Source organism: Mobula birostris, chromosome 21 (genome assembly GCF_030028105.1).
Source record: "Mobula birostris isolate sMobBir1 chromosome 21, sMobBir1.hap1, whole genome shotgun sequence".
Lineage (NCBI taxonomy): Eukaryota > Metazoa > Chordata > Chondrichthyes > Myliobatiformes > Myliobatidae > Mobula > Mobula birostris.
The window spans coordinates 35,213,564-35,239,835 of record NC_092390.1 but is presented as its reverse complement, the minus strand read 5'-3'; the positions used below and the strand labels follow the sequence as shown (position 1 = coordinate 35,239,835).

At 41.5% G+C, this 26,272-nt stretch overlaps 1 protein-coding gene across 1 annotated transcript in view; it reads right to left on the bottom strand.

Annotated features, from left to right (window-relative positions):
* Positions 1-26,272, bottom strand: part of LOC140185946 (5-hydroxytryptamine receptor 7) — a 37,143-nt gene that overhangs the window by 1,404 nt on the left and 9,467 nt on the right. The window lies entirely within an intron of this gene.

Genomic DNA, 26,272 nt, shown 5'->3' with positions numbered 1-26,272 from the left:
CGGTGACTAGTGGGGTACCGCAAGGCTCAGTGCTGGGACCCCAGTTGTTTACAATATATATTAATGACTTGGATGAGGGAATTAAATGCAGCATCTCCAAGATTGCGGATGACACGAAGCTGGGTGGCAGTGTTAGCTGTGAGGAGGATGCTAGGAGGATGCAGGGTGACTTGGATAGGTTGGGTGAGTGGGCAAATTTATGGCAGATGCAATTTAATGTGGATAAATGTGAAGTTATCCACTTTGGTGGCAAAAATAGGAAAACAGATTATTATCTGAATGGTGGCCGATTAGGAAAAGGGGAGGTGCAACGAGACCTGGGTGTCATTATACACCAGTCATTGAAAGTGGGCATGCAGGTACAGCAGGCGGTGAAAAAGGCGAATGGTATGCTGGCATTTATAGCGAGAGGATTCGAGTACAGGAGCAGGGAGGTACTACTGCAGTTGTACAAGGCCTTGGTGAGACCACACCTGGAGTATTGTGTGCAGTTTTGTTCCCCTAGTCTGAGGAAAGACATCCTTGCCATAGAGGGAGTACAAAGAAGGTTCACCAGATTGATTCCTGGGATGGCAGGACTTTCATATGAAGAAAGACTGGATGAACTAGGCTTATACTCGTTGGAATTTAGAAGATTGAGGGGGGATCTGATTGAAACGTATAAGATCCTAAAGGGATTGGACAGGCTAGATGCAGGAAGATTGTTCCCGATGTTGGGGAAGTCCAGAACGAAGGGTCACAGTTTGAGGATAGAGGGGAAGCCTTTTAGGACCGAGATTAGGAAAAACTTCTTCACACAGAGAGTGGTGAATCTGTGGCATTCTCTGCCACAGGAACCAGTTGAGGCCAGTTCATTGGCTATATTTAAGAGGGAGTTAGATATGGCCCTTGTGGCTACGGGGGTCAGGGGGTATGGAGGGAAGGCTGGGGCAGTGTTCTGAGTTGGATGATCAGCCATGATCATAATAAATGGCGGTGCAGGCTCGAAGGGCCGAATGGCCTACTCCTGCACCTATTTTCTATGTTTCTATGTTTCTATCCACTCTATCTATTCCTCTTATTATCTTGTACACCTCTATCATGTCTCCTCTCATCCTCCTTCTCTCCAAAGAGTAAAGCCCTAGCTCCCTTAATCTCTGATCATAATCCATACTCTCTAAATCTCCTCTGTACCCTTTCCAATGCTTCCACATCCTTCCTATAGTGAGGAGACCAGAACTGGACAGTTTCTGGCATTAGAACAGCAATTACCTTTCATGGATGTGGCACGCTTTCAGACAGTCTGAAAATAATGCACAGTTGATCCGAATCATTCTTGCTCATAAAAATCTATTAAATAAATCAGGTGTCACCTAAGGGTCTCAACAATTTGTATATATTGAGGAAGCGTTGTGAATGCATTGCAGCAGCAGTAGTTATACCATGGCGAATACTGCCAATGCACTTCGTAGATATAGTTGCCAAATAAAACAGGCATGAAACATAAAGTTAATTAGGAGATATACACAGCAAAACAAAGTAATATAACGATATGACAACAAAGCAGTATCAAAGTTTTTCATAACAAATATCTTTAAGGAGACCATGATAAATCATTATGGTGTAACGATTTGATCTCTATGAACAGTCTGTAAGATAAGCTTTTCATTGTATTTCAGTGCACATGACAAAAATTTTTAAAAATCCAATTCAAGAATGATAAAATGGAACAGTCCATGTTCCAAGCCTACACTGGTAACACTCTCCAACTCTCTCTATTCAACATCAGCTACTGCATTGGTGCTGTTTCCTGTACCCATGCTGAGCTCATCGATTTCATCAACTTTGCCTCCAACCTCCACCCTGCCATCAAATTTACATGTCTCTCTCTGACATCCTTCTCCCCTTTCCCGATCTCTCTGTCTCCATCTTTGGAGACACAGCATCTACTGATACTTTTTATAAACCTCCTGACTCTCACCACTATCTTGACTCTTGATTATATCTCTTCCCATCGTGTCACTTGCAAAAATGCCATTCTCTTTTATCATTTTCTCCATCTCCAATGCACCTGTCTCCAGGATGAGCTCAGAATCAGAATCTGGTTTATTATCACCGGCATGTGTCGTGAAATTTGTTAACTTAGCAGCAGCAGTTCATTGCAATACATAATATAGAAGAAGAGGAAAATAATGAATAAATAAATAAATACATACATTACAGTCTACATATATTGAATAGATTAAAAATCGTGCAAAAAAACAGAAATGTTTAAGAGAAGCAGGGGAGGAGAAGATGGCGGAGCAACGCAGCTCGCGCGGCTGCTCTGAAATGATATCGTATTTGTAAGTAGGTACCGTGCACAATCCTGATTTGATGGAGACAGACGTGAGGAGCATGGAGGAACATCTGGAGAAACTTCTGAAATGCCGCTTCGCTGCCGCGCTACTGTGCGATCGAGAATCTCCGAAGGGGAAGGCCCCAAATCCTTGGCTTTGCCTATTGCCTGTTGCTGGGGCCGAGGTCGAAGCACTCGGCAGAGATGGTGCTCGGTGCTCGGTGTCAGAGGGCTGGTCGGAGGCTCGAAGTTTTTGGATGGACTGAAGAGTCGGCTGTGGCCGGGTGCTTCCAGGGTGCTGCATCGGCAAGTTTGTGGCGTTGGAAGCTCATGGCAGGGAGCATTTTTGTTCCTTCTTTCATCTGCGTGAGATGATGGGACTTTCAAGAGACTTTGAGACTTTTTTTTTACCATGCCCATGATCTGTTCTTTATCAAATTACTGTATTGCTTTGCACTGTTGTAACTATATGTTATAATTATGTGGTTTTTATCAGTTTTTCAGTCTTGGTTTGTCTTGTGTTTCTGTGCTATCATTCTGGAGGAACATTGTATCATTTCTTAACGCATGCATTACTAAATGACATAAAAGAGGACTGCGTGTCCTCATAATCTAATCTAATCTAATCTAAATAATATATATTAAAAAGTGAGTTATGTTCACTGGTTCAATGTTCATTAAGGAATGGGATGGCAGAGGGGAAGAAACTGCACAGGACTGAAAGAGTGTGTGCCTTCAGGCTTCTGTACCTCCTACCTGGTGGTAACAGTGAGAAAAGGGCATGCCCTGGGTGCTGGAGGTCCTTAAAAATGGACGCTGCCTTTCTGACACATCGCTCCTTGAAGATGTCCTGGGTACTCTGTAGGATGGTACCCAAGATGGAGCCAACTAAATTTACAACCCTCGGCAGCTTCTTTCGGTCCTGTGCAGTAGCCCCTCCCCATACCAGACAGTGATGCAGCCTGTCAGAATGCTCTCCACGGCACATCTATAGAAGTTTTTGAATGTATTTCTTGACATACCAAATCTCTTCTAACTCCTAATGAAATATAGTTGCTGTCTTACCTTTTTTATAACCGCGTCGCTATGTTGGGACCAGGTTAGGTCCTCAGAGATCTTGATACCCAGGAACTTGAAGCTGCTCACTCTCTCCACTTCTGATCCCTCTATGCAGATTGGTATACATTCCTTCGTCTTACCCTTCCTGAAGTCCACAATCAGCTTTTTCGTCTCACTGACGTTGAGTGCCGGGTTGTTGCTGCAACACCACTCCACTAGTTAGCTTTTTCAGTCTATAACATCTGAGGTGTCCATCTTCTTCACAGAACAGAGGTTACTTTCCACCACCATTGATGCTGCCCTCATCCACATCTCCTCTATTTCTTGCAAATCTGCCTTCAGTCCATCCTCCCACCACCATAACATTTCTTATTCAGGCATCTTCCCCCTTCTTCTCCTGTTCTGATGCAGGGCTATGTTTCCTGCTGGAAAACGAAGATCTTGGTGCTGCTCCCTGCCACTATAAACCACCCTTCATCCTATGTTACATGTCTTTCAGGTTCTGAATCCACATTCTGCTCATCCCCCAGCACCGTTCACTTTGTACGTCCTATACATTTAATGTTGGGTGTGACTTGTCTGGTGGAGGCTCTGGTACCTCCACCAGGCTCCTCCATAAAAGTGATGTTATCCACAATGATACTGCGGCTTGCCCATGATAGGACTGTGAATTAGTGTGGCCAGTCAAGGAAGCAGACAGTAGTCCTTGCCTCCATGATCCATTCCTTAACACTTGGCCAGTTCCAAATCCCTTTAAGTGAACGCTTCCCGGAAACACGTCATTCAGGATAACTTTCTGCTGGTCCACAACCTGAATACCTCTCATTGATGAAAATACCCGAGATATTTAATAGGCATCATTATGGGCAAACTCGATGTATGAAATGATACACTTCGAAAAGTCGAACTTGCAGGCAGAGTGCAAGGTCAATGTCGGGATTCTTAGCAGTGTGGAGGTCAAGAGCAGCTCATTAAAGCTCTGGTTAGACCGCACTTGGAGTATTGTGTTCAGTTTTGGCCACCTCATTATAGGATGAATGTGGAAATTTTAGAGAGGGTACAGAGGAGAATTACCATGACGCTGCCTGAATTAGACAGCAGGTCTTAGGAAAGGCTGAGCAAACTAGAGCTTTTCTCTTTGGAGTGAAGGGGGATGAGACGTGACTAGATAGATGACAAGAGGCATAGGTTGAATGGATAGGCAATACCTCTATCCCTAGGCAGCAATGGCTGATACAGAAGAGCATAATTTTAAGGTGATTGGAAGAAACTATAGGGGCAATGTGTGTTTTTTACATAGAGAGTGAGAAGTGCCTGGAACGCACTATTGGAGGTAGTGGTAGAGGCAGAGACATTAGCGACATTTATTTAGATAGGTACATGGTATTTGGGAGAGAAGGGTTAGGTTGATCTTTGCATATATTAAACGTTTGGTGGAACATTGCAGGTCAAAGGGCCTATACTGTGTTGACTTGCTCTGTATTCTATGTTTTATGTTGCATGTTCTATGAGGAAGTTAATGGTCTAGGGAGACCTTGATCTCTGCAGAGAGAGTAGTCCACATTAATGTTAGAAGGATTTTCCAAAGCATGTTACAACACTGTGATGACAGCCATTGAAATCTCAGCTGTGGAGATATTACTCATTAGAGAGGACCAGGTTGGAGATCTATCCAGGTTCGAGTGTGAAACTAAAATCTGAATCAAACCTGACCCAATTATAGCCAATCTGATCCAACCTTGAACTCAAGGACATGCCTTGTTCAATATCAGACATGACCTGAATTCAACACTTGCAATCCAGTCCCATCAGGCTTGAGTTGTGTAGACAGTATCTAAGTCAACTACTGAGCCTTAGTATACTTACTTGTAAAGAGGCCTAAACTTACTGAAACCCAGGAACTTTTAATGGATTTATTCCCCAGTCTGATAGTTGCATGCAATTAGGTCAGGCTCAAGCTGGGTAGCCAAGTTGTAGACTAGATATGTTGTGGCATCTTTGTAGATTTTCTGGGAAAATGTTTTCTGCAGATGAACAGGAATTCACTGCTGCTTTGACGCCCCCAACACCCTCTAAATGGGTAAGTACTCTAATACCACACCAGCACTGCCTGCAATGGGTTGTTGGTAGCATTTTCACCACTTGGGCAATATCACGTGAGTATCTCTGCAGCTAAATGTTGCAGAAAACATTCATTGTAACTTACTTGTAGCTCACTATGTAAACATTGCTTTAGCAGCCTGCATCAGCTCTAAAGCTGACTAGTCTGGTGTGCAGACAAGAGCAGAATACCGCTTTCAATGGTCTGTTACTGCTTGGTGCATTCCTTGAGCATTTTGAGAGTGCTAGTGTACTCCTGGTTGTACTATGAGTTCGCAATGGCCATAGATTGCACCCTAAAAGATACTCTATGTTAGGTTGATAAAAGACAAAAATGCAATTCTTGGCTCACACTATCATTTGGAACACAAAGAAGGCTAGGAAACCTTCAAAAGCTTTATGACATATTTCAAACAGAAGCTTTTCGATGGGCATAATTTTACCTGGAAATGATCGTGAATGGACTTAATCCAGATTAATTGCTTTTTATAAAACCATATGACTGTTGGAGCAGAATTAGGTTACTAGGCCCATCAAGTCTGCTCTGCCATTCCATCACTACTGATTCATTATCCCTCTCAGCCCATTCTCTTGCCTTCTCCCCATAATCTTCAATGTCCTGACTAATCAACATCTGCTTTACATGTACCCAAAGACTTGTTCTCCCTGGACGTCTGTGCAATGAGATCTACAGGTTCACTCCACTCAGGCTAAACGCATTCCTCCTCATTTCTGTTCTAACTGGATGTCCCTCTATTGTGAGGTTGTGTCCTCTGGGCCTACACTCACCAGCGATAGGAAACATCCTCTCCACATCCACTTTTTTTGTCCTTACAATATTCAATAGGCTTCAATGAGATCCCTCATCATCCTTCTAAACTCCAATGAGTACTGGCCCAGAGTAATCAACTCTTCCTCATATATTAACACTTCCATTCCCACAATCATTCCCATGATCATCCTCTAGACCATATCCAATGCCAGCACGACTCTTCTTTGATAAGGAGCTCATAATTGCTCAACATTCTCCATGTGCAATCTGACTAATACCTTATAAAGACTCAGCATTATATTCTCTCAAAGTGAATGCTACCATTGCACTTGCCTTCCTTACCACTGACTCAACCAACAAGTTAACCTTCAGGGAATCCTGCACAAGAACTCCCAATTTCCTTTGCAACTCTGATTTTTAAATTTTCTCCCCATTTAGAAAATAGTCTATGTCTTTATTCCTTCTATAAAAGTGCATTACATATACATATTTCCCAACACTATATTCTGTCACTTCCTTGCCCATTCGCCTAATCTTGCTAAGTCCTTCTGAAGACTCCCTGCTTCCTCAACACTACCTGCCCTTCCAATCATCTTTGTATTGTTCGCAAATTAGCCCATAATGCCATTAAATCATTGACAGGAAAAGAAGTTGTCCTAACACTGACCTCTGCAGAACTCCACTAGTCACCAGCAGCCAATCAGAAAAGCCCCCTTTATTCCCACCCTTTGCCTCCTGTCAATCAGTGGATCTTCTATCATAGTAGTATCTCTCCTGTCATACTATGGGCTCTTGTTAACCAGCTTCATGTGCAGTACCTTGTCAAAGGCCTTCTGAAAATCCAAGTAAACAACATCAATTGACTCTTCTTTGTATCCTGCATATTATTTCTTCAAAGATTTCCAACAGATTTGTCAGGCATTATTTCTCCTTAACGAAACCATGTTGACTTCAGTCTATTTTAATGTGTGCCTCCAAGATTCCCAAATTCTCATCTTTAATTCTGGACTCCAACATCTTCCAACCACTGAAGTCAAGCTAACTGGCTTAGAATTTCCTTCCTTCTGTTCCCCTCTGTTCTTAAAGAGCAGAGTGACATTAGCAATTTTCTAATCCTCTGGAACCATTCCAAAATGTGATTTTTGAGAGATCACTACTAATGCCTGAACAACCTCTTCAGCTAACACTTTCTGAAACCAGAAGTCCGGATGACTTCTCTACCTTCAGACCTGTCAGCTTTCCTAAGTACCTTCCCCTTAGCAATAGCAACTGCACTCATTCTTCCCACCTCCTTCTCCCCTCAGTACCTTCAAATTTCTGGCATACTGCTAGTGTCTTCCACAGTGAAGACTGATGCAAAATGTTTATTAAGTTTGTCCACCATTTCTTCGTTCCACCCCCCCCCATTATGACTTCCCCAGGTTCAATATCCACCCTCGCCTCTCCTTTATTCTTTATATATCTGAAAAAAAAACCTTTTTGCATCCTCTTTTATATTATTGGCATGCTTGCCTACATACGTCAGCTTTTCTCTCCTTATGCCTTTTTCAGATGTTGGTTTTTAAAAGCTTCCCAATCCTCTTTTTTTTTTGCTTATTTCTAATAGCCCTCTTTTGCTTTTATTCTATCTTTAACTTCCCTTGTCAGCCACAGTTGCAAATAAGAGAGATAAGAGAGAGAGAGATAGAGAGATAGAGTTAGAGATAGATAGATAGAGAGCGAGAGAGATAAGAGAGAGAGAGAGAGTAGAGAGAGATAGAGATAGAGATAGATATAGAGAGAGAGAGAGAGAGAGAGAGACTGAATTGGGTCAACAGTTCACTGATGTTAATAATAATTGTTGGAGAATTTGAGGAAAAATAACAATAAACACCAGGACAAGAGGCCATTAACTAAAACACTCAAACTGAACGTTAATGCCAACACTGTTGCTGGCAGCAATAATTAAATATTTAATACTGCTCCTTTACAGCATCAAGCAAAACAGTCATCCTCTTTCCCAGATAAGGATGAGGGTAAGCAGGGAGCAAACTGTTAAGTTTTGTAACTTAAAAACATTACAACAATAAACATTTCTGTGCTTTTGGTCAGGTCTTGACAAGTATAGAATTTAAAGAAGGGTGTTAAGTGCCACCAGAATGAAACACTAATTAGCTGGAACATGCAGACACATGAGTGCGATTGCCCAACCTTTTCTGCAGCCCACCTGCGCGGGCACGTAGACTGCGTGGCAGATATATGGTTATGACATTCTTCTTTGTGATGTATCTATCCTGCACCCTCCGAATTGCTCCAAGAAATTCCAGCCATGGCTGTCCTGCTGTCATCCCTGCTAGTGTTACCTTCCAAACAAATTTGGCCATCTCTTCTCTAATGCCTCTGTAATACCCTGTACTTCACTGTAATACTGACATCTGAGTTTAACTTATCCCTCTCAAAATGCAACTGAATTCTATTATAATATGAACACCACTGTCCACCAAGGGTTCCTTTACCTTAAGCTCCCTAATCAAATTGGGTTCAGTACAGAACAGCAAATCCAAAGTTGTCTTTCTCCTTGTGGGCTCAACCACAAGCTACTCTTAAAAGACATCTCATGGGCATTCTACAAGTTCCCTCTCTTGGGATGCAACATCAACCCGATTTTCCCAATCTACCCTTGTTCTTGCAATCTTGCTCTTTTTACATGCCTTTTCTATCTCCCATTGTAATTTGTATCCCACATCCTGTCTACTGTTTGGAGGCCTGTATATAACTCCCAGCAGGGTCTTTTTACCCTTGCAGTTTCGTAACTCTACCCACAAGGATCCTACATCTTCCGATCCTATGGAACCTCTTTTGAAGAATTGGATTTCAATTTTTACTAACAAAGCCATCCTACCCCCTCTGCTTACCTACCTGTTCTTTTGATTCAATGTGTATCATTGGATGTTAAGCTCCCAAATATGATCTGCTTTTAGCTATTACTCAGCAGTGCTCTCAATATCCTACCTGCCATCTTTAACTGTGTTACAAGATCATCTACTTTATTGTGTATTCTATGTGCATTCAGTCTAACACCTTCAGTACTATACTTGTCACCCTTTTAGATTTTAGACCAGCGAAGACAGAGAAGCAGAATTAGGCCATCTAGCCCATTGAGTCTGCTCTTCCATTCAATCATGGCTGCTCCTTTTATCTCCTCCTTAGCCCCACTCCCCGGCCTTCTCCCCTTAACCTTTGATGCTGTGTCCAATCAAGAACCTATCAATCTCTGCCTTAAATAGACCTAACCACCTGGCCTCCACAGCTGACTGTGGTAACAAATTCCACAATTTCACCACTATCTGGCTCAAGAAGTTTCTCCGCATCTCTGTTTGAAATGGATGCCCCCCCTATCCTGAGGCTGTGCCCTTTCGTCTTAGACTCCCCCACCATGGGAAACATTCTTTCCACATCTACTCGGCCTAGGGCTTTCAACATTCAAAAGGTTTCAATGAAATCCCCCCTCATCCTTCTAAATTCCAGCAAATACAGACCCAGAACCATCAAATATTCCTCATATGATAATGCTTTCATTCCCTGAAACATCCTTGTGAATCTCCTCTGAACTCTCTTCAATGCCAGCACATCTTTTCTTGGATGAGGAGCCCAAAATTGCTCATGATACTCAAGATTCAACATCACATCCCGACTCCAGTATTCTAGATCTCTTGAATGAATGCTAACATTGCATTTGCCTTCCTCACCATTGATTCTCCCTGCAAGTTAACCTTTAGGGTGCTCTGCTCGAGGACTCCCAAGTCCCTGTGCATTTCAGATTTTTTGGATTTCTCCTTGTTTAGAAAATAGTCTGCACATTTACTTCTACTACCAAAGTGCATGACCATGAATTTTCCAACACTGTATTTAATTTGCCGCTTTCTTGCCCATACTCTTAATCTGCCTGTCTTTCTGCAGCCTACCTGTTTCCTGAACACGACCTGCTCCTTCACCAATCTTTGTATCATCTGCAAACTTGGCAACAAAGCCATCTATTTCATCTTCTAGATCATTGATATACAGCATAAAAAGAAGCGATCCCAACACTGACCTCTGTGGAACACCACTAGTACTGCCAGCCAAACAGAAAAGGATCACTTTATTCCCACTCACTGTCTCCTACCAATCAGCCAATGCTCTAACCATGTCAGTAACATTCTTAACATGGTAAGTAGCCTCATGTGTGGCACTTTATCTAAGGTCTTCTGAAAGTCCAAATATACACATCTACTGCATTCCCTTTACCTATCCTGCTTATAATCTCCTCAAAGAATTCCAAAAGTTTTGTCAGGCAAAATCTTCCCTTAAGGAAACTGTGCTTAATTTATCCTGTCTTGTCCTGTGTCACCAAGTACTCCATAACCTCATCCTTAACAATTGACTGCAACATCTTCCCAACCACAGAGCTCAGGCTAACTGGTCTGTAGTTTCCTTTCTGCTGCCTTCCTCCTTTCTTAAAGAGTGGAGTGACATTTGCTATCTTCGAGTCCTCTGGCACCATGCCAGAATCCAATGATTTTTGAAAGATCATTATTAATGCTTCCACAACCTCTACCGTTACCTCTTTCAGAACCCTAGGGTGCAGTTAATCTGATCCAGGTGACTTATATACCATTAGGTCTTTCAGCTTTTTGAGCACCTTCTTCCTTGTAATAGTAACTGCACTCACTTCTGTTCCCTCACAATCTTCAACATCTGGCGCACTGCCAGTGCCTTCCACAGTGAAGACTGATGCAAAATACTCATTCAGTTCATCTGCCATCTCTTTGCCCCCGTTATTACTTTGCTGGCCTCATTTTCTAGCAGTCCATAACCTTTCTCATCTCTATTAATTTTTACATACTTGAAATAGCATTTACTATCCACTTTGATATTGTTTGCTAACTTGCTTTCATATTTCATCTTTTTCCTCCTAATTATTCTTTTAGCTGCTCTCTGCAGGTTTTTGAAAGCTTCAAAATCTTCTATCTTCCTGCTAATTTTTACTTTGTAGTATGCCCTCTCTTTTGCTTTTCCATTAGCTTTGACTTCCCTTGTTAGCCACGGTTGTGCTATTTTGCCATTTGAGTATTTCTTTGTTTTTGGAAGACATCTATCCTGAACCCTCCTCATTTTCCCCAGAAACTCAAGCCATAGCTGTTCTGCTGTCATCCCCGCCAGCATCTCCTTCCAATTTACTATGGCCAACTTCTCTCTCATACCACTGGAATTTCCTTTACTTCACTGAAAAACTGCTATGTCGGACTTTACTTTCTCCCTACCAAATTTTAAGTTGAACTTGATCACTGCCTCCTAAGGGTTATTTTACCTTAAGCTCCCAAATTATCGCTGGTTCATTACATAACACCCAATCCAGTATAGCTCATTGCCTAGTAGGCTCAATGACAAACTGCTCTAAAAAGCCATTCAAGAAACTCACTCTCCTGAGATCCATTACCAACCTCATTTTCCCAAGTGACCTACATGTTAAAATCTCCTATGACTATCATAACATTAACCTTTTGACATGCCTTTTCTATTTTACGTTGTACTCTGTGGTCCACATCCCAGCTACTATTAGGAGACCTGTATATAACTGCCATCAGGGTTATTTTACCCTTGCAGTTTCTTAACTCAACACACAAGGATTCAACATCTTCTGATCCTATGCCACATCTTTCTACTGATTTGACGCCGTTTTGCCCTCCTGCTACACAGCAACTCATCCCACAGATTGTAATTTTGTTCTGTCATCCACCTGTCCTTCCTCACAGTCTCATCTACTTGTATACCAACTGCCCCATCCTCAGCCCTATCACTCTAGTTCCCATCTCCCTGACAACTTAGCTTAAACAGTTGTAACAAACCTGCCCATGAGGATATTGATCCCCCTCAGGGTCAGGTGTAACCCATCCTTTTTGTATACGTCAAACCTTCACCAGAAGAGATCCCAATGATCTAAAAATCTGAAACTCTGCCCCTTGCAGCAGTTCTTCAGCCAAGCATTCATCTGCTGAATCATCCTTTTCTTACCCTCTCTGACACATGGCACAGACAGTAATCCAGAGATTACTGCCCTTGAGGTCCTGCTTCTGAGCTTTCTATCTAACTCCCTATATTCTGTGTTCAGGACCTCATCCCTTTTCCTATCTGTGTTGTTGGCACCAATATGTATCACAACTTCCAGCTGATCACCTTCTCCCTTTAGAATGCTGCGGACCAGACCTGAGCCATTCCTGACCCTGGCACCTGAGAGGTAACGCCAGGGAGGAGGAGAAGATGACGGCGCGACGCAGCGTGCAAGGCTGTTTGGAATGAATATCAATTATGTGTAACTAGGGGGCTGTGCACAATCCGGATTTGATGGAGACAGCTGTGAGAAGCGCAGAGGAACACCTAGAGCAACTTCTGAAATGCCTGCTTTGCTGTCACTGCTATTGTGCGATCGAGAATCTCTGGAGACGAAGGCCCCAAATCCTCGGCTTTGCCTATCGCCTGTTGCCAGGGCCGGGGTCAAAGCACTCGGCAGAGATGTGTTCAGTGTCGAAGAGGTAGTCAGAGGTTCGGAGTTTTTGGACGGACTCGGAGTCGGACTGTGGTCAGATGCTTCCAGGATGCTGCATCGGCAAGTTGGCGATGCTGGAGGTTTACCATCTGCGTGAGATGATGGGACTTTCAAGAGACTTTGAGACTTTTACCGTGCCATGGTCTGTTCTTATCAAATTACAGTATTGTTTTGCACTGTTGTAACTATATGTTATAATTATGTGGGTTTTGTCAGTTTTTAAGTCAGTTTGTCATGTGTCTTCGTGATATCATTCTGGAAAAACATTGTATCATTTCTTAATGCATGCATTACTAAATGACAATAAAAGGGGACTTCGTGTCCTCATAATCATAATCATAATCTGGGTGTCTCTTTCACATCCACATATATGCATAAATTTTTTGTATAAGATATGAGCATAAAATCAGGCACTAATGAATCCAATTTGTAGCCTTTTTATGTTTCTTAGATTACTCTGGATTCTGTGCATGCTATTTTATTCTATAGTCAGAATTCACAGGTGTATTTACATTATAGATGAGATTTCAAAAGTAGGGGGTAAGATTGTAGAGGGTTTTGAAAGCAACGATGGTCATTATAAAATAAAACTCTTGTTAAACTGGAGTAATTTCTGTTCAGTGTGTGCAGTGGTGACATCTGAGCAGGACTTGGTGCAAGTTAGGATTAGACCACTGAAGATGCTGACGTTTAAGAGCTAGACGACAAGAGGCCGGTCACATGAGAACTGGAGTACTCTAGCCTCAATGTAACAAAAGTCTGAGTGAGTGACATACATAAAATGCTGGAGGAACTCAGCAGGTTATGCAGCATCAATGGAGAGGAAAAATAGTGGGTGTTTTGGGCTGAGACCCTCTCATTGGGACAGGAAAGGATTGAGAAGTCAGAATGAGAACGTGAGGGGAAGGGAAGGAATATAAGCTGGAAGGTGATCGGTGCAGCCAAGTAATGGGGAATGTAAATGGGTGGGGCACCAGAGTTTGGTGAGAGGCAAGTGAGAAGAGAAGGGGCAAGAGGCGAGCCACAATGGGGAATGGAAAAAGAGTGAAGGTTGAGAAGGGAGATATTACTGGATGTTAGTGAAACTGATGCTTCACCTGCTCATTTTGTATATGTGTTACTCTGGATTTTCAGCATCTGCTGAATCTCTTGTGTTTAAATGTCTAAATGATGTTCTCAACAACTGATAAGCTGATTTCACGTAGAATCAACCTAAGTTATGTTTGCATTCAGGATGACCATTGCACACTGAGATCTTTCAGCAGAGAAGATCAAGCCTTGCTATTGCTTCCTGTGGTCTGCTCAGATCTGGCAATGAGTGGTTCAGACAGTTAGTCACTTTCAAGTTTTGCTTCAAAGTCAACATTACAGTTAGCATCCTTCCGACTGCAAAAACACAGATGAAGGTCACACCGTAGGGGTAACCAAAGTAACATTTGAGTTTACTGTCACGTCCTCAAGTACATGTATGCACAGGTGCAATAGACATCTGACTTGCAGCAGCACCATAGACACATAGCAGCCAGAGTTTGAGTTAATATTGGTTCTATTGATACAAACGCATCAATGGAAGGTGATGATCAGATTATACCTGCAGAAATACTGAACGAACGGTCAAAGAATAGCCAGCTAAGATTTGACGGGATTGTGGAAAATAGGCCAGGTGAGCAAAGTGAATAGAGAATATGAAAGGAGTCGACATACACAAGGCAGTGGCAGACAAGTGAAATGGCAAAACTGCTAGTAGATTTACACTCAGTGGCCATTTTATTAGGTGCCTCTATACGCCTGCTCGTTAATGCAAATACTTCATCAGCCTACCATGTGGCAGCAACACAATGCATAAAAGCAGGTAGATGTGGTCAAGAGGTTCTGTTGTTGTTCAGACGAAACATCAGAATGAGAAAGAAATGTGACCTAAGTGACTTTGACCATGGAATGACTGTTGGTGCCAGACGGGGTGGTTTGAGTATCTCAGAAACTGCTGACCTCCTAGGATTTTGGCACACACATACTCTAGAGCATCACTGAACACACAACATGTCAAACCTTGACGTGGATGGGCTACAGCGGGAGAAGACTGTGAACATACACTCAGTGGCCACTTTATTAGGTACACCCTGTACTTAAATGTATATTGAGGAGGAAATTAAATAGCCCATGGCAGCTTTGAAGCCAGAGGAAAGAGAGTATTGTTGAGATGATGACAATAAATTATTATTTAATAAACAAAGAAAATAAATCAAGTTTGGACACTGACTGTATCAGCTACTTTTGGTTTTTTGAAAAGTTATCTAAACTGCTGAAAATTAAACTTAGGGAGAGAAACTAGTAAAAAGCGAGGACCCGATAAATGATTATGTGTAATCAATCTGGCTTTTAGGAACCAATTTTTAAAGGTTACATGTGTTATTAAAGTTAGTAATATGTGACTTTTATAACAGTAATATCAAAAGAAAAAATGATTGTGATTCAGCATTGAAGTCATCATACTGACTGATTGATTTTCACATTTACTTTATTTTCCCCATGGGTCATTTTTGGAAGGCTTCTTCCAACAATAAGCACAATATCAACATAATTCCTGGGTAGCAGATCCATATATTTATCCAAATCTCTTCATTATTATTTTATATTCCTCCAATTGATTTGCATTATAAAATAAAAAAGACTGAAAACACTCAGATCTCAGGCAGTATCTGTGCGGCAAAAAACAGAAGGACTATTTTTGAGGCCATCAACCTAAAACATTGTGTCTTTCTCTTTTCTGACCTGAAGAGTATTTTTATTATTTCCCAGTTCTGTTTTAGATTTGCAGGCTTTTTTTTTAATTCATTAGAGTAGAGAGGGTCTTTCCTATTGCGGGAGAGTCGAGGACCAGAGGACATAGCCTCAGAATGGAGGGGCATCCTTTTAGAATGGAGATGAGGAGGAATTTCTTTAGCCAGAGAGTGGCAAATCTGTGGAATCCATTGCCACAGGCAGCTATGAAGGCTAAGTCTCTACGTATATTTAAGACAAAAGTGGTAGATTCTTGCAACACACTCAAAAAATGGTGGTGAACGCAGCAGGCCAGGCAGCATCTATAGGAAGAGGTACAGTCAACATTTTGGGCCGAGACCCTTCGTCAGGACTAGACGAAGGGTCTCGGCCCGAAACGCCGACTGTACCTCTCCCTGTAGATGCTGCCTGGCCTGCTCTGTTCACCAGCATTTTTTTGTGTGTGTTGCTTGAATTTCCAGCATCTGTAGATTTCCTCGTGTTTACGTTTTTAGATTCTTGATTGGTCAGGCAGCTGTGGAGGCCAAGTCTTTAAGTATCTTTAAGGGAGAGGTTGAAAGATACATGATTAGTCAGGGCATGAAGGGATATGGAGAAAAGGCAGGAGGGTGGGGCTGAGAGAAAAAATAGATCAGCCATGATGAAATGGCAGAGCAGACTTGTTGGGCCAAAATGCTTAAGTCTGTTCCTCTGTCTTATGGTCCCATGGTCTTATGGTCTAATGGTTCCAGTCTAAGTCTTTGCATATGTACACAATCATTTTTACAATTCTGGATTGCTGCATGTGGCAGAATAAAGAAATGAAAAATACTCTGAAATAAATAATTATTTAGAAGCAAATAGTATACAGCTTTCAAACAGTAAAAGTCATTATAAATGCTTCATTATCATGTATGTAACCTGTAATAATTGATGGCACCAGATTCCAGCTGGCAACTCTCAATTATGCCACTGAAATGAGAATCTGCACTGTTAGAATTGTGATTCCATAAGGTTAACTCCTTGTCATATTGTAATAGGCTTGTATGTGTCAGAAATTATATGAGGTGAAAGATAAACTTTGAATATCACTCAGGTGAGAAATTACTAATTATGTTTTCTGGTGGTTTCATATTGATTAGTTTCTCACCTTCACTGAATCTTTTGAAAATACAGAATAACCTATAATCTGCAGAGCCAGTAATTAGAGAAGGGGAGTTTGAACCAGATCTATATAATACAACTGTGGCTGACAAGGGAAGTCAAAGCTATTGTAAAAGCAAAAGAAAGGGCATGCAACAAAGCAAGAATTAGTGGGAAGATAGAGGATTGGGAGGTTTTCAAAACCCTACAGAGAGAAACTAAAAAAATCATTAGAAGGGAAAAGACGAAATACGAAAGCAAGCTAGCAAATAATATCAAAGTGGATAGTAAAAGTTTTTTCAAGTATATTAAAATAAAAGAGAAATGAGAGTGGAAATAGGACCACGAGAAAATGAGGCAGGAGAAATAATAGCGGGGGACAAGAAGGAGATGGCTGATGAACTAGATGAGTATTTTGTGTCAGTCTTCACTGGTGAAGACACTAGCAGTACACCTGATGTTGTAGTGTGTGAAGGAAGAGAAGTGGGTGCAGTTACTGTTACGAGAGAGAAGATGCTCAAAAAGCTGAAATACCTAAAGGCAGCAGTCCCCAACCACCGGGCCGCAAAGCATGTGCTACCGGGCCGCGAGGAAACGATATGATTTGGCGACAGGAGTCAGCTGCACCTTTCCTCATTCCCTGTCACGGCCACTGTTGAGCTTGAACACACGCGAGGTCATTACCCGCGCGTTATCCATGTCAGCGCGGGAAGGAGATCAACTCCTCGAGCTTGCAAATGACGACGGGCTGAAAAGTATGTTTGACATAACATCTCTGCTGGCATTCCGGATCAAAGTCAAGGCTGAATATCCTGGGATAGCCATGAAAACACTGAAAACATTTCTTCCATTTCCAAAATATCTCTGCAATGAATGCAACAAAAACTAAATTGCGGAATAGACTGGACATAAGGAACCCCCTTCGAGTATCACTGTCTCTCATCACCCCTCGATGGGACCGTCTTGTTGCAGGAAAACAACCCCAGGGCTCCCGCTGATTCAGCGATATTGGTGTGTTGCAATGATTTTATATGTTCATACGGGGAAAATATGTGCTGTGTGTTTAATATCCAAACGTTACTTAAAATGTTATGATGCTGTTGACTGAAAAGTGACTTATATAACCATATAACAATTACAGCATGGAAACAGGCCATCTCAGCCCTTCTAAGTCCGTGCCAAACGCTACTCTCACCTAGTCCCACCGACCTGCACTCAGCCCATAACCCTCCATTCCTTTCCTGTCCATATACCTATCCAATTTTTCTTTAAATGATAATATCGAACCTGCTTCTGTCACTTCTACTGGAAGTTTGTTCAACACTTACTTCAAGCTCCCCTGTCCTCCCCTGATAATTGACTTCTCACTATATTCATGCGAGGAAAATATACGCTGTGTGTTTAATATTAAATTTGGTAGATAAACCTTTTTAGAAATGAAATTGAGTGTATTAGCCACTTATCACTTATATTCCAGTCGTGATTAACACCCCCGCCCCCCCCCGAACAGAATCAGCAAAAACAATTTGTAGAAAAAATCGTCAGGTCACGCATGCGCACTGGTGCCCGCGCAAGGCTTCATGGTCATTGTAGTCTTTCTCGGGGTAAACCCAACGTACTTGACTACTACTCTTGTCTGTTGGCAACCCTATCTGCCCCCCACCCCCCGGGTCAACCGGTCTGCAAGAATATTGTCAATATTAAACCGGTCCACAGTGCAAAAAAGGTTGGGGACCCCTGCCTAAAGGTACATAAGTCACCCAGACTAGAGGAACTGCACCCTAGCATTCTGAAAGAGGTAGGGTTAGAGATTGGGGTGGCATTAGAAATTATCTCTCCAAAATCATTGGACTCTGGCATGGTGCCAGAGGACTGGAAAATTGCAAATGTTACTCCACTCTTTAAGAAAGGAGGAAGGCAGCAGAAAGGAAATTATAGATCAGTTAGCCTGATCTCAGTGGTTGGGAAGATGTTGGAGTCAATTGTTAAGGATGAGGTGATGGAGTACTTGGTGACACAGGATAAGATAATACAAAGTCAGCATAGTTTCCTTCAAGGAAAATCTTGCTTGACGAACCTACTAGAGTTCTTTGAGGAGATTACAAGTAGGTTAGATAAATGGGACTTTCAGAAGGCTTTTGACAAGCTGCCTCATATGAGGCTGCATACCAAGTTAAGAGCCCGTGGTATTACAGGAAAGTTACTAACATGGTTAGAGCATTAGCTGATTAGTCAGGGGCAGTGAGTGGGAATAAAAGGATCCTTTTCTGGTTGGCTGTCAGTGACGAGTGGTGTTCCACAGGGGTCGGTGTTGGGACCACTTCTTTTTATGCTGTATATAAATAATTAGATGATGGAATAGATGGATTTGTTGCCAAGTTTGCAGATGATATGAAGATTGGTGGAGGGGCAAGTAGCTTTGAGGAAACAGATAGGATGCAGAAGGACTTAGACAGATTAGGAGAATGGGCAGGAAAGTGGAAAATGAAATACAATGTTGGAAAATGCATGGTGGTGCACTTTGGTAGTACAATTAAATGTGCAGACTATTTTCTAAACAGGGAGAAAATCCAGGAATCTGAGATGCAGAAGGACTTAGGAGTCCTTGTGCAGAACACTCTGAAGATTAACTTGCAGGTTGAGTCAGTGGTGAGGAGGCATGAAAGGGTTATCATACGAGGAATATTTAATGGCTCTGGATCTGTATTCGCTGGAATTCAGAAGGATGAGAGGGGAATCTCATTAAAACCTTTCAAATGTTGAAAGACCTAGACAGATTAGATACAGAAAGGATGTTTCCCATGGTGGAAGACTCTACGACAAGAGGGCATAGCCTCAGGATGGAGAGTCTTCCTTTCAAAACAGAGATGTGGAGAAATTTCTTTAGCCAAAGGATTTGTGGAATTTGTTGCCACATGCAGCTGTGGAGGCCAGATCATTGGGTCTATTTAAGGCAGAAATTGATAGGTTCTTGATTGGACTTGACATCAAAGGTTACAGGGAGAAGGCCGAGATCTGGAGTTGACAGGGAGATAGAAGAAAAGAATCAGCCATGATTGAATGGTGGAGCAGTCTTGATAGGCCAGATGGCCAAATCCTGCTCCTATGTCTTATGATCTCATGGTCTTATATGAAATAAGGTCAATAACGCTCCTGACTAAAACTTTGTGAAGCACGTTGGTGAGGCAGGTCAGGTTGCAGGATCTTAGTGTCAGCAAATGAAGAGCTGGAAGCAAGATTCATTGAGCATATGATACCAAAACATGTCATTCAGCTCAGCTGATCTGTGCTCCAAAAGATTGACCTTTCACACTATTTCACCCAGATACATCTATGCATTACTCTGTTGCATTACCTTTTACCTAGTTTTCCCTTACTTCCATCTGTCTATTCCCCCCAGCTACTTCATATGGTAACCGGCTGTGCAGCACTAAATCTCCTAATCTATAGTCAGTGCTGGTAATAAATCACTGCTATTCCCCATTATACATGCAGTATGTTGTGTGACAGACCTTGTACCTACTACAGCAAACTTAACACTTGATGTCAAATTTCTGCTTTTTTGAATGAAAAAAATCATCATCAATACTGTAAACTAGCGTGAGAGTTATTCACTATAGTTTGCTTTGTAGATAGAATCAAAGAATTTTACATGACAGGAGGCTTTTACCTATTGCATCTGCATGGTCTCTCTGCTAGTGAAGGCCTGTTTCTCTGATTCTTCCTTGAATAGAGCAAAAATCACACACAAAATGCTGGGAGAAGCAGCAGGTCAGGCAGCACCTATGGAACTGCATAAACAGTCAATGTTTCGGGCCGAGAACCTTCTTCAGGACGGTCTTGGCCCAAAACGTCGACTGTTTATTCATTTCCATAGATGCTGCCTGGCCTGCTGAGTTCCTCCAGCATTGTGTGTGTGTTGCTTTGGATTTCCAGTATCTCTGCAGACTTTCTCGTGGTGTGACAGAGCAAAAATGATCTTTTTAAATATGAGTGAACTCTCTATGGCAGCAACATACTGCAGGGTATTCAGTTACAAAAGTGAAAAAGTCTGTGGTGTGAGAACACTCTACAGCAGTGTAGCATTACTGTGCTCAGTAGCTGGTAGTGTGAGTCTGAGGGCTGTGTTACCTTCCAATGCTTGGGTCAAAGTCATCTTCTTCAGTATATACACCACAATAGCTAAAATCTAACAGAGCAATGAGAAGCAAACCATGTATTATATTTGAATCCATCCACTGGTCAGGAAAAGGACATACGTAGGTAAGAATCTCACCAAGATCAATTCACAAGCTTGCATTGTGGCTGTTAACAGAAGGATGCATGGCTTCTGTGAATAGGCTCGAGAAGAATTATTCAAATATTGTCCAGATTAACTTTCTTTAATATTTCGCAATAGCTATAACCAAACCATTCAAAAATATTTTTACAAATGAAAATTTTCCCTAGAAAATTAAAAAATGTTTAGAATGGGCAACTCCTAGCTGCAAAGGGATTTACACTACATGGCCTAATTTTATATAGTAGCCTTAGTATAATAAAACTTTTATTCAGTAATATTTTGTAGTGATTGACACTGTGCAATGTAAGCAGGTATTAAGATCCATGGCAACTTTTTTAAAGAGTTGGGTTTTCAGGAGTGTGGCTTAATGGAGAAGTGGAAGTACAAACAGAGGTCGAGGGGTGATGGAATCTCAAAGATTAAGGCATGAGCAGCTAAAGGTATTGCTGTCAAAATAGAAGAGATTAGACCTGGAGAGCCAGGACATCTCAGAGAATTGTGAGGCTGAAAACGACAGAAATAGAGATTGGCAACATGATTAGGAATTCGATCTGAAAGCACAGGGGTCATATCAGAACAAGATGTAGAGTATGTTGGAAGTCAGTTAGGAGAACACATCTTTTCATACATTGGAAGCCAGTTAGGAGAACATTGTAACAGCTGAGAACAATTCAAATAACTCTGAACCATAATAACTGCCTATTAAACATTTGTTAGGACAAATCGCGTTTGCAGAATTATTATCGCCTCACCACGGCTGCATTCACAATCCAGTAAATTTCTCCAGCAGTGTAATTGGGAACTTCCTGAAGAAGTGTCCAGTAATAAAATGAATGCCATTTTAGAAGAGAAAGGTATTAAATGGTAGCAATTATAGAAAAAATTGTAAATGCTTTATAAAAGAATTACAGTCCAAATGCCTTAAATATTCATCTCATCAGTCAGCATCTGATTGAATAAGTATGTGTTTTCCTTCTCTTTCACATGTTGTTATACTTCCAATGTTTTTGTAACATGAACAAGGAGTGGTCACATGGTTACAATTGACACCAGTCCCAGAAGAACATCAGTGCCCTAATATCGAGTTACATTCCTTCAAGTTTCCTAGTTCTAAGTGTAACGCCTTGGGAAAGGTTTCACTGTTAACGTAATGGTTTCTCTGTAGCAGCAGTGTTTGGGTTATGACTAGAGATAACGGGGCTTTGGAACGTGCGGCTTCCAATGAGAGGAATGTTTTACTTTCTTGTGCACTGAGTGCGAGGGATTTGTGGGCTTTTGTTTGGTTGAAGATGGAGAGAGAAGATGCTAGAAGGGAGAGGTCATAGACTTCAGTACTGAGTGGACATGGAATGGGGTCGGGAGTCGATGACGCCTGGGGAAAATTGATGGAAAAGGAACGGACAGGAAAATCATGAGCTCCAATGTGCACATTAGATTGTTTCCTTAAAATTGGCCCTTTTCTTTTTGTTTTCTTTTCTAGCCCTCAAGTAAAGAACACTAAATCATATAATTGCATATGGTGTACTGCCTGTTATTGCATGGTACTGATTTGTAACAGGGGAAAACATCATGCAGAATCCACACAAATGAGATTTCACAAGTTTGGCAGGCCGGAGAGTGTCTTTCCCTAGACTAACGTGGCCCACCAAACCTAGGGGTTACATTAGCTCCTACACAAAATGAAGTACGTTTTGTGTGCTAGCTGAACACATTGATATTTCTTCAGCAATTTTGAGAAGAAAAATCTTTCTTGCTTCACATTATGATAGTATTTCCTTACTCTGCTGTGGAATTCGGCAATTTCTGATTCTTCCAACTTTTGAAAGAAACAAAATAAATATGTTTTGATTTTGACGGGAATTGTAAGTTATCATTACAGCTATCTGGCAAAATAAAATCCAAATGCAACACATCCTAAATAGATATATTTTTTTGCCTAAGTTGCCTTTCGCCATCAAAATCTGTCTCGGCCTCTTTGTGTTTCCTCCCAGCTTCTTGCTCAGCTCATAGAGACAGAAAATCTCTAAAGATGAATGGCATTTTAATACCAAGTAATTGAATTAATCCCTACTGTAAGCCATATTATATTGTGTATCTGTTGCAAATTCATCAATTATATATTGGAACACACACAAAATGTTGGAGGAACTCAGCAGGCCAGGCAGCATCCATGGATAAAAGTACAGTCGATGTTTTGGGCCGAAACCCTTCAGCAGGTCCTGCTGAGTTCTTTCAACATTTTGTGTCTGTTGCATGGATTTCCAGCATCTGCAGATTTTCTCTTGTTTGTGAATATACACATGTTATATTCTTAAGGGTTAAATTTAGGATGGGGGGGATTCGAATTACATTAATAAACAAATGTATATACTTTTTGGCAACATGAAGTTTAGCAATTTAGGTCTTTAATATTTTTCCCTTTTCTCCTTGCAAAGTTGGAACTGGAAATAGAGGAGGGCTGCAGCAGAGACGTAGGTTGTACAGGAGGTATGTGAAAAATTGGGGTGGGGTTTTCCTATCAGTACATGGCTAAAGGGATAACCAGCACCCTTGAAGCCCCTGGAGCCTAGACCCCTCTCTGTTACCATATTTTTGGCCCACATGAACCTTTTCATGTCAGATTGCCATCTTTCCCCTCCTGTATGATCTTTTAGGCCCATTTCTTATGATATGTACTTCAATATTATATGAATGGTGGCTGATTAGGAAAAGGGGAGGTGCAACGAGACCTGGGTGTCATTATATACCAGAAAGTGGGCATGCAGGTACAGCAGGTGGTGAAAAAGGCGAATGGTATGCTAGTATTTATAGCAAGAGGATTTGAGTACAGGAGCAGGGAGGTACTACTGCAGTTGTACAAGGCCTTGGTGAGACCACACCTGGAGTATTGTGTGCAGTTTTGGTCCCCTAAACTGAGGAAAGACACCCTTGCCATAGAGGGAGTACAAAGACGGTTCACCAGATTGATTCCTGGGATGGCAGGACTTTCATATGATGAAAGACTGGATGAACTAGGCTTATACTCGTTGGAATTTAGAAGATTGAGGGGGATCTGATTGAAACATATAAAATCCTAAAGGGATTGGACAGGCTAGATGCAGGAAGATTGTTCCCGATGTTGGGGAAGTCCAGAACGAGGGGTCACAGTTTGAGGATAAAGGGGAAGCCTTTTAGGACCGAGATTAGGAGAAACTTCTTCACACAGAGAGTGATGAATCTGTGGAATTCTCTGCCACAGGAAACAGTTGAGGCCAGTTCATTGGCTATATTTAAGAGGTAGTTAGGTATGGCCCTTGTGGCTAAAGGGATCGGGGGTATGGAGGGAAGGCTGGTACAGGGTTCTGAGTTGGATGATCAGCCATGATCATACTGAATGGTGGTGCAGGCTCGAAGGGCCGAATGGCCTACGCCTGCACCTATTTTCTATGTTTCTATGTTTCTATTAACTTCTGTTGCAACACTCCTTTTGGCACTTTGTCAGTCACAGCCTCCACTAACACAGAGTTGCCAATCAAATGAAACTCATGGAATATTTGTTGAAGGGTTATTGTATTATAGTTGATTACAAGCTGTACATTTTACAACTCGAAGAAAACAGTCATCATACCTGAAATGTTAACTTAATTTCTCTTGCCACAGATGCTGCCCAATCTATTTCTTTAAACTTTTAAATTGTTTTAGTTTAATACATTTATGATATTTTACTGTTAATTGATAGGTATTTTTCTGTAATTGGAGTGTGAGCTTTAGTACAAAAGCTGAATCCATAAATATTGGAATTGAGATCCATTAATTGGTCAATGAAATGTAGTTTGAATAATAACAAATAATCAAAGTAATTCTTTGTTTGATTTTATTTACAATGCAAAGGCTAGAGCTTGAAGCAGTCAAAATATATTTCTGAAGCAGGCAGCTGATCAGCAGTGAGCCAATAATTCAGTCCTTGACTGAAATTTCTCAAAGATTACAGACTGGCAGGAGAGGCTTCATGAGAAGATGAGACAAATTAAATTTACTGTATCAAGAAGCAAAATTTGATCAAATCTACAAAGATCTCCTCCTATATAAGCAGAAGGTGCTTGGCAAGCTGAAAGGTCTGAAGGTAAATAGGTCAACTACACCCTAGGGCTTTGAAGGAGGTAGTTGAACGATTGTGGAGGCATTAGGGGATCACTAGATTCTGGAATAGTTTCAAAGGACTAGAAATCACTTAAGTCACTTCCCACTTTAAGAAGTAAGATAGGCAAAGCTCAGGCAGTTATAGGCCAGTTATCCTGACTTCAGTGTAAGATGTTGGAGTCTATTATTAAGGATGAGGTTTTGGGGTACTTGTAGGCACACAATAAAATAAATCCAAATCAGCATGGTTTCCTTAAGGGAAATCGTGCCTGACAAAACTGTTGGAATTTTTTGAGAAAATAACAGGCAAGATAGACAAAGATAAGTCAATAAATGTTTTTACAGTACTCGTATTTTCAGAAGACTTTGGCAAAGTGCTGCACATGAAACTGCTAAATAAGATAGGAGACCATGGTATTGTCGGAAAGACACTAGCATGGACTATAGATTGGCTAACTGACGGAAGGCCAAGAGTGGGAATAAAGAGGGCCTTTTCTGATTGGTATATTCTGCAGGGGTTGGTGTTGGGTCTGCAGCTTTTCACATAATATATGAATAACCTGGATGATGCAATTGATTGCTTTGTAGTCACGCTTGTGGATGATACAGAGATAGATAGAGGGGCAGCAAGCGTTGAGCAAGGAGGGAGTTTGCAGAAGGACTTAGACAGATTTGGAGAATGGGCAAAGAAGAGGCAGATGGAATATAGTATAAGGAAGTATCATGGTACATACGGGTAGAAGAAATAAAGGTGCAGGCTATTTTGTAAATAGTGACTGAATTCAAAAAGCAGATGTGCAAAGGGACCTGGGAGTTTTAATCCAGGATTCTCTGAAGTTTAACTTGCAAGTTGAGTCAGTTGTAAGGAAGGCAAATGCAAAGCTAGCATTCATTTTCAGAGAATTAGAATATAAAGGCTAGGATGTAACATAAAGGCTTTAAAGGGCATTGATTAGACCACAGTTGGAATATTATGATCATTTTTTGGTGAATACCTATGGAAGGATTACGGGCATTGGAGATGATTTGGAGGAAGTTTACGAGAGTGATCCTGAGAATGAAAGAGTTAATGTATAAAGAGCATTTAAAGGCTCTGGGCCGGTACTTGCTGGAGTTCAGAAGAAGAAATCTCATTGAATCCTACCGAATACTGGA